This window comes from Pinus tabuliformis, chromosome 1_2, assembly GCF_031772625.1.
Source record: "Pinus tabuliformis cultivar Carrire ecotype Pingquan chromosome 1_2, CPIR1, whole genome shotgun sequence".
NCBI classification, from domain to species: domain Eukaryota; kingdom Viridiplantae; phylum Streptophyta; class Pinopsida; order Pinales; family Pinaceae; genus Pinus; species Pinus tabuliformis.
The window spans coordinates 1,009,240,542-1,009,249,274 of NC_142298.1; the positions used below are offsets into that span (position 1 = coordinate 1,009,240,542).

General features: G+C 40.6%; 1 pseudogene; it reads right to left on the bottom strand.

The window, feature by feature from the left end:
* Positions 1 to 1,207: 1,207 nt before the first annotated feature.
* LOC149209516 (pre-mRNA-processing-splicing factor 8A pseudogene) lies at positions 1,208 to 8,471 on the bottom strand (annotated as a pseudogene).
* Positions 8,472 to 8,733: the final 262 nt, after the last annotated feature.

An 8,733-nucleotide genomic window follows, 5' to 3' on the forward strand; every position in this document is an offset into this window, starting at 1 on the left:
TTCTAGAGATCTAAATCAAGTAGGACTCTAATTCCATATTATGCTTTGATTTATGATCATTCTCATTCCTTGACATCTGGTCCCCTTCTAGTTTGGCTGTGATGGATGTTCAAGGATCCATGTTGGTCTTCAATGTCACATGTTTTCCATTTCCATGAAACATAGGAAACTACCCCTGTTTACCGGTCTTTGGTTTGCCTCAAAATGTTCGAATCCAAAGAAGGATGTCCTTTATCCTTTAATTATCCAAAATAGGGCAGATTGCCACGTCCTTGATGTGCTGTCCACCGTTTTCATGTGTAAAGGTAAAAGTTCTTGCAAACTATTTGACATATCCTGAACTGTGGTAAATTTGCTCACTTTATGACAAAAAATCTAAAGTTGGATTCGAATACATATTTTCTCCACTTGTCTTGACTTGGTTGAATCTTGATAGCTTCAGATGATGCCTTGTATACCTTGTAGATATTCCCCTTTCAAAATTCCCGCTCATATTCAAAACTGGTTGATTGAGATTAGATTGTGTAGCTTCACCAGTTTCGTAGCGCGCTACGAAACTGCTGAGCGTTAGTCACCATCTTCAGAAGTTGCAACCTCGCTATTTTTTCTCCCTGTAAAAAGGTTGAAATTGTTCTCTGTTCCAAGGTATTGAATCAAAGTTACATTTTGAAGGTGCATAGGAGCGCCGAGAGATCAGCGAACAAAACATTACCATTGTCCATAACATAGTCTTGTAATATGCCTAATATATTCTGTTGTATCTTTAATGGTCCCTGGTCCTCATCTACTTCCTTTGGATTTGGAATTATCTCCATTTTAAGAGCATTAGCCTCCACAAGCCTCTTAATCGCCTTCAAGTTCACCCATAAATTATTGGTATTGAAGATTTTGAACTTTTCAATCGAACCAGGCAAACAATTTCTCTCTAACACCTCGGCTATGAGTTTTGTTGTTGCTATAGTGATCAATGGTGTAGTAGGAGCACCTTTCCAAACAACACAATTGCCACAAACCAAAGCGATGCATGCAGTCCACCCAAGTACAACACATGGAAAGTTGAATGCAGTAATTACTCCGACTATGCCAAGAGGATTCTAAACCTCCATCATCATATGATTGGGCCATTTTGAAGGTATGATGGAGCCATTCAACTGTCGACATAAGCCAACCGCATAATCACACATGTCAATAAATTCTTGAACCTCTTCTATCCCTGAGTAGGACGGTGATCCTCGTGACAAAAGTCACGAGGAGCTCCAAGCTTAATTCCATACTTCATACTGACTGTATGCTTAACACCCATGAAGTTGTAATTCCAATGACCTTTATCTGGTACCATGTAAAATCCGGGGTAATGGTCACTGAGAAGCATTTGTACTTTCTCATAATGAGTAGGCAGATAACCATGTGGATTGCTTCCAGTGTCTTTGTTGAGCCGCCCCCATTCATAACCTGTTGGAGTAAGTGTTAGGATATTCCGACACATAGGATATAGTTAAGTTCAACTTGGTCTAGTATAGAGTTAGGTGTAGAGTTAGGTAAAGTGTGTTTCTTTACCATTGTACATTTTGTAACTTACAATCTGACGGTCACGATATGTAGTGATCCGACGGTTCACTCTCACCTCGGTATTACCGACACTTGATCCGTGGCTTGACACCCGATTGGTCCATGAGTTCTATTTAAAGCGCATGGAGGGTCATTGTTCGGGTAATCCGTGCATGAGAGAAGCATATGTAAATTTTCATTCTTTGATTAATAAATTGCCTGTAGTAGCTATTTGGCGCAGGCCGTGGACTGTTTCCCTCATTGCACTCTGAGGGTTTTAACCACGTCAAAAATACTGGTGTATTGATTTGAGATCTGGTTGTGAGCGGTGTCCTTTTGGTGTTCTTTCTGAGGAACTTACCCTGTAAATTCCTACATGGTATCGGAGCTATTTGAGGGCCGCGTCCGTTGGTGATCCAAATCTGAAGCCGGTAGAACTGCATGCGGCTGTCGTTTCCTAGATCTGTTGTTTCTGACTGCTTTCGGGCCGAGAGGACTGCTCTGTTGCGTTCGGAGCATCTGTTCCAGTGAGGAACCCCTTTCGTTTCACGCGAAAAGGTTTCCGGTAGCCCTAGCTGCGTCATTTTTCAGATCGGGAGGTATACAATGTTCTTTTTTGCAGTTTACTGTTATTTTCTCTCTGCTTGTTTCGGTTTCGGTTTATTTAGTTTTTTTTTAAAACCGGATCTATACCTTTCATTTCTGCGTATGCTCTTTGCCCTGCGACTCTATGCGATCTGGGCAAATCAGAAACAGAAAGGAAGGATTTTTCTCATGCGTATGCTCTTTTCCCTGCACCTTAGTGTGATCTCGGAAAATCAGAAACATTGAGAAAAATATTTAGTTTTTCGGCTAAAGCTAACTTTGAGATTTTTTTTAAAAATTTCTAGTTTTTTGGCTAAAGCTAACTTCGAGCCGTAAGGTTCGTTTTTCTTGCATATTCGTGTTGGGTTTTGTGTTTTGTGTTTTGTAGGGAAAAAGAGCTTTCTCAAGGCAAGCACGCAAACCGAGGCCCCCCCCCCCCCTCTCTCTCTCTCTCTCTCTCTCTCTCTCTCAAATTTTTTGTATAGATCAATTGGTTCAAAGCTATTTTAAGAGAGTAGAGGTCTTGGGTTCAAGTCTCCATTTTGTGGGGGCGGATTTTTTCATTCCCGCACATTCGCGCACTTTGCCGGCAACTTCAACAAATTTTTTTTCAAAAAGCCATAACTTCTTCATCCGGAAGCCTTTTTCAGAGCCGTTTTTTTTAAAACCGCCTATTTTTTCGAGATCTATCCATTGGAACACTTACTTTCAGCATCTTCAGCTTCATTTTTTTCCAAAAAAATGGAAAGTCCATGCCAAGTCATTCTTGACAGCACTAACTACTTCCAATGGGTAGCCTACATGGAAGATTTACTTAGAAGTAAAGGTCTCTTCAGAATAGCCACAAACCAAGAGAAGAAACCAAAAGATGAAGACAAGGCTGCAAAATGGGAAAATAGACAAGATCAAGCACGTGGTTTGATAGGGATGTCTATTTCTCCTGATCTTAGATTCCATATTGCAGAACTTGAGACTCCTCATGAAGCATTGGAAAAACTCGCTAAAGTTTTTGGGATTAAAAATGAAATTAGAGCCCATCAACTTGAAAATGAGTTGCTTACTTTGGATCCTAATAATTTTTCTTGCATTGAAGATTTCTTGTCCAAATTCAAGACCCTTAGATATCTCTTGGAAGGTGTTAAAGTTAAGAAAGATGATGGTAACCTTATTTATTCCATCCTCACTAAGTTGGGACCAGCCTACTCTGTATTTGTTTCCACCTTCCATTCTACAAGGGAAGCTTTCATTTGTCAAGGACAAGACTACAAGGCCCCTTCCTTTGACTCTTTTTGTGATTCTTTAATAAGAGAACAAGAAAAACTCTTACATCTTGGTCTTCTTAATCTTGGAAACTCTTCCACGAAAGCATTAGCCGCCCAGCAGCAACCAAACTCAAAGAATCCTAAGAAGTCATATCCTCAAAAGAATGGTCCTAAACCAACTCATCCTCAAAATGAAAGATCATTTCAGCAAAATGATAAGACCAATAAAAACAAATGGAAGAAGATTGATAGACATTGTAACTTTTGTAATCGAGATGGCCACTTAGAATCTAAATGCTTTAAGAAGATGGAAGCCTTGGAAGCCGCAATGAAGAAACATAACATCCATGTGGAGCCTACTTCAACTTCAACTTCCGGAATGGCACTTTCTGCATGTCGTTGTCAATCATCTCAGTCTGGTTATGCATTAAATGTATCTTCTTCTTCTTCTCATTCTCATGAGTGGCTCATTGATTCTGGAGCCTCTTATCACATGGCCAAAAACCAAGCCATGTTTTCTTCTTTAAATGATTGTAACACCAAAAATATATATGTTGGTGATGATAGATCTCTTAATGTTGTAGGGACTGGAACTGTTCATCTAGACAATGGTCAGTTCAATGATGTATTATGTGTTCCAAACTTATCCTGCAACCTTCTATCTGTCTATCAGATAACTCATTCAGGTGAAGGTAAAATTGTTGAATTTTCACCTCATGATGTTGTAATCAAGGATCTAAAAGATCCTAAACAGATTCTAGCTACTGGTCTTGCTGATGATTCCACAAGGTTGTATAAGTTTCACAACTTTGGGTCATCAAATCTTCCCTCAGTATTTGTTGCTCATAATGATGAAGTGAGCAAACTTTGGCATGAGCGATTTGGTCACTTAAACTATCGCTCCCTTCAGCATCTATGTAAAGAAAATATGGTGACAGGTCTTCCTATGGTATCTTGCAGAGATGGTGTTTGTTCCGGATGTGTACTCGGAAAACATCATCGGGACAGTTTTGACAAACGTGCCTCTTGGCACGCCTCAGCCCCTTTACAGCTTGTGCACAGTGATTTATGTGGTCCTCTTCCTGTTGCTTCATTCTCTGGCTGCAAGTACTTCTTAACTTTCATTGATGATTTCTCCAGACGCACTTGGGTATACTTCTTAAAACTCAAGAGCGAAGTATTTAACACATTTTTGGCCTTCAAAGCCTTTGTTGAAAAACAATCTGGACATCAAATTCTTAAGCTAAGAACTGATAATGGTGGAGAATATGTTAAAAACACATTCATCAACTTTTGCACCGAAAATGGAATTCAAATGCAACATACTGTTCCATACACTCCACAACAAAATGGTGTAGCTGAAAGGAAAAATCGCACCTTAAAGGAAATGGCTAATTGTATGCTGCAATCTAAAGGACTCAGTCTTAGTTTTTGGGCAGAAGCAATTAATTGTGCAAATTATATAATCAATCGCACTCCTACTAAGGTTCTAGAGAATATCACTCCAGAAGAAGCTTGGAGTTCCATTAAACCAGATGTAAGTCACTTTCGTGTGTTTGGAAGTGAAGCATGGGCCCATATTCCAGATGAAAAGCATAAAGCTTTAGAACCTAAGAGTGAGAAATGTACTTTTGTTGGATATTCTGAAGATGTAAAAGGTTATAGACTTATTCCATTTAAGTCCAAAAATGTTATCATTAGAAGAGATGTAAAATTTGATGAAAATAAATCGGCCTGCGAGCCTAGTCCGGCGGATGTGCCACCTCTTCCTATCTCTTCTACTTTTGAAAAAATTTCTTCTTCAGATGATGAAAGTGAGGATGATAATCCTCCCCCACCTTCTCAGGATCCTCAACTTCCAAGATGGGTCCGTGCTACTCGGGATGCAGCAGGTGATCTTGCCGGTGATCCTACAGATCAGCGACGTACACGTTCTCAGTTTGAAAGAGCCTCTTCTTTACTGGCTCAAGCTCCAGTAAATCATGATCCTGACACTTTTGCAGAAGCTTCAGGCCATCCACATTGGGAAGCAGCTATGAATGAAGAATATCATTCATTGATGACAAATGATACATGGGATCTTGTTCCTCTACCAAAGGGACGCAAACTTGTTAGATGTAAATGGGTTTACAGAACCAAGTATGGACCAGATGGGAAAATTGATAAACATAAAGCTCGTCTTGTTGCTAAGGGCTTTTCACAGGTTGAAGGCATTGACTACACTGAAACCTTCTCCCCTGTTGCCAAAATGAACTCTATCCGCCTTGTTCTTTCCCTTGCTGCCTCTTTAAAATGGGAAGTCCATCAGATGGATGTTAAATCTGCCTTCTTGCATGGGGACTTGCAGGAAGAAATCTATATGGAACAACCCATTGGCTTCATACAAACAGACTCCAGCCTTGTTTGTCGACTTAAGAAATCCCTTTATGGTCTCAAGCAAGCTCCTAGGGCTTGGTATGCCAAAATGGATAGCTTTCTTTTAGAGTCTGGCTTTTCTAGGTGTTATTCTGACAATAATGTCTACATCAAGAAAGTAGGCAACTCTCTTATCATCCTTGTTCTTTATGTTGATGATCTTATTCTTACTGGTAGTGATCCCAACCTTATAAACCATGTGAAGTCCATCCTTAAAAAGAAATTTGAAATGACAGACTTAGGACACTTACACTATTTTCTCGGTCTTCAAGTCTTGCAATCCAAGGAGGGTATTTTCCTTTCCCAGTCCAAGTATGCTTGTGATATTCTTCGTCATTTTCACATGGAAGACTGTAAGCCAGCCCCTTCTCCCTTTCAGTCTGGAGTCAAACTTTCAGTCTCTTGTACTTCTCCTGAAGTTGATGCTACCTTATACCGTCAACTTGTAGGAAAACTCTTGTATTTAACCCATACTCGTCCTGACCTTTCCTTTGCTGTTGGCCTTGTTGCTCGTTTTATGCAAAACCCCCGTGAAAGTCATTGGAAAGCAGCTAAAAGAATACTTCGTTATGTCCGAGGTACAATGCAGTTTGGGATTCATTACAGTACCGAAGCAGCTCCTCTATTGGTTGGTTTCACTGATTCTGATTGGGCTGGTGACCCTGATGATCGGAATTCTACTACCGGTTATGTCTTCACTCTTGGTTCAGGACCTATTACATGGGCTTCTAAGAAACAGGCTGCCATTTCTCTTTTGTCAGTAGAAGCAGAGTATCGTGGTGCCGTGGAAGCTAGTAAGGAAGCCTTGTGGCTTCGTCAGATCCTATCAGAGTTTGGCTTTGAGCAGCAGCATCCAACAACACTTTGGTGTGATAATCAAAGTGCCATTCAGCTATGCAAAGATCCAGTCCAGCATCAGCGCAGCAAACACATTGAACTACACATGCACTTCATCAGAAAACACATTCATGACCATGTTCTTGAAGTGCAATATTGTTCCACAGATGATCAGGTTGCAGACATCTTCACAAAGGCTCTCACAGAGGCGAAGTTCACTAAACTTCGATATATGCTTGGAGTTCAGGAAGTTGTCCCTAAGGGGGGATAGGCTCTAGTGCCTCCTTCCTTCTCCTATTGTGTCATATTTGTAAATCCTTCAATCCTATCCCAAGTTGTTCTTAAGGGGGGATGTTAGGATATTCCGACACATAGGATATAGTTAAGTTCAACTTGGTCTAGTATAGAGTTAGGTGTAGAGTTAGGTAAAGTGTGTTTCTTTACCATTGTACATTTTGTAACTTACAATCCGACGGTCACGATATGTAGTGATCCGACGGTTCACTCTCACCTCTGTATTACCGACACTTGATCCGTGGCTTGACACCCGATTGGTCCATGAGTTCTATTTAAAGCACATGGAGGGTCATTGTTCGGGTAATCCGTGCACGAGAGAAGCGTATGTAAATTTTCATTCTTTGATTAATAAATTGCCTGTAGTAGCTATTTGGCGCGGGCCGTGGATTGTTTCCCTCATTGCACTCTGAGGGTTTTAACCACGTCAAAAATATTGGTGTATTGATTTGAGATCTGGTTGTGAGCGGTGTCCTTTTGGTGTTCTTTCTGAGGAACTTACCCTGTAAATTCCTACAGTAAGCTTATATGCAGTTAAGGAGTAGGAGCCGGGAGTGAAACTGCATGTAGGAATGATACATTTCTCTCCATCCCACTGCTTATTATTCTCCAAGATTCGAGCATGGCATGTTAAGTCCTGAGGTGATAATTGAGGAAGCTCATTGGGTTGTGTATGCATCCATCCCAAAGGCTCTAAATCATTCAAAAATTTGTGCTCTAGCAAAGCCAAAGGCAAATGAACTTGCTGATGCGTTCCCCATTGTGGAGGCATATCTATACAGCGAATTTTATTCACCTGTGGATTGTCGGGAAGGCTTATACCATAAATATACCCCGAAATCTGAGTCCTAGGGTCAGCTATGCAAATGAATTTTTTCAATATGTTCTTTGGCATAATGTATGTATAGCCAGTTTCCTTGATATCATCAGAGTTAACATATATATGATTGACTTGGAGATAGAGACTTGTGGTAGCTATTTCCCTTACACGCCAATCCATTTTAGAACCAAAAGTAGCCTGCTCAAATAGACTAGTTGTGGTGACAATCAACTTATCACCATGCACATTTGTAGTCCTCGTGGTAACTGCAGTGAGCTGGCTTGCTTCCTTTGCCTGCTTTTCAATTTTAGCAATCTGTTGCCTTTCTCTGTGAGGATTTTGCCCATCTCCAACTATCGCCTACCCAATCCACCACAGATGCAGGTGAAAATGACCTTGAACTCGCCAGTATGCTCCTCTGGAACCTGTGCAATCTATAGAAGCTGAACTCGGCCTTCATAAGAGATAAGCGGACCACCTTTTACATCCTGTGAGAGTAGTTCATCAAGCTTCTCACTGTTCAAAAGAGCAGGGAAAACATCTCTGTGACCAGGTGGCAAATTCACAATGGCATTCTCAATAAGATAAACCAGGTGGCACAATTGATTCTCTTGAGACGTTGTATTCTGTTTTCCAGGCTTCATCAAAAGAACAGTTCTCCCATTTGTATAACTGAATCTTTTAATTGGTGCCAGTGAGCAACTTTCCATTAAATACATGCAGATTGTAAACAGAACCCTTTGTCTCCTTCTTAGTAACAACTGCAAACATGTGCCAGTACCAAGACACCTAACGACCTAAAACACAACGGATTTTGATAAGTATGACAGGTGGGTGAGATTTGCTATGGATCAGCACAAAACCACCTAGACCGGGTTTTTGCTCTACGAAATCACCTGAAAAACTGACTTATGCGTTACGAAAACACCTAAAACTGACTTATGCGCTACGAAAACACCTAAAGAGCTTTGT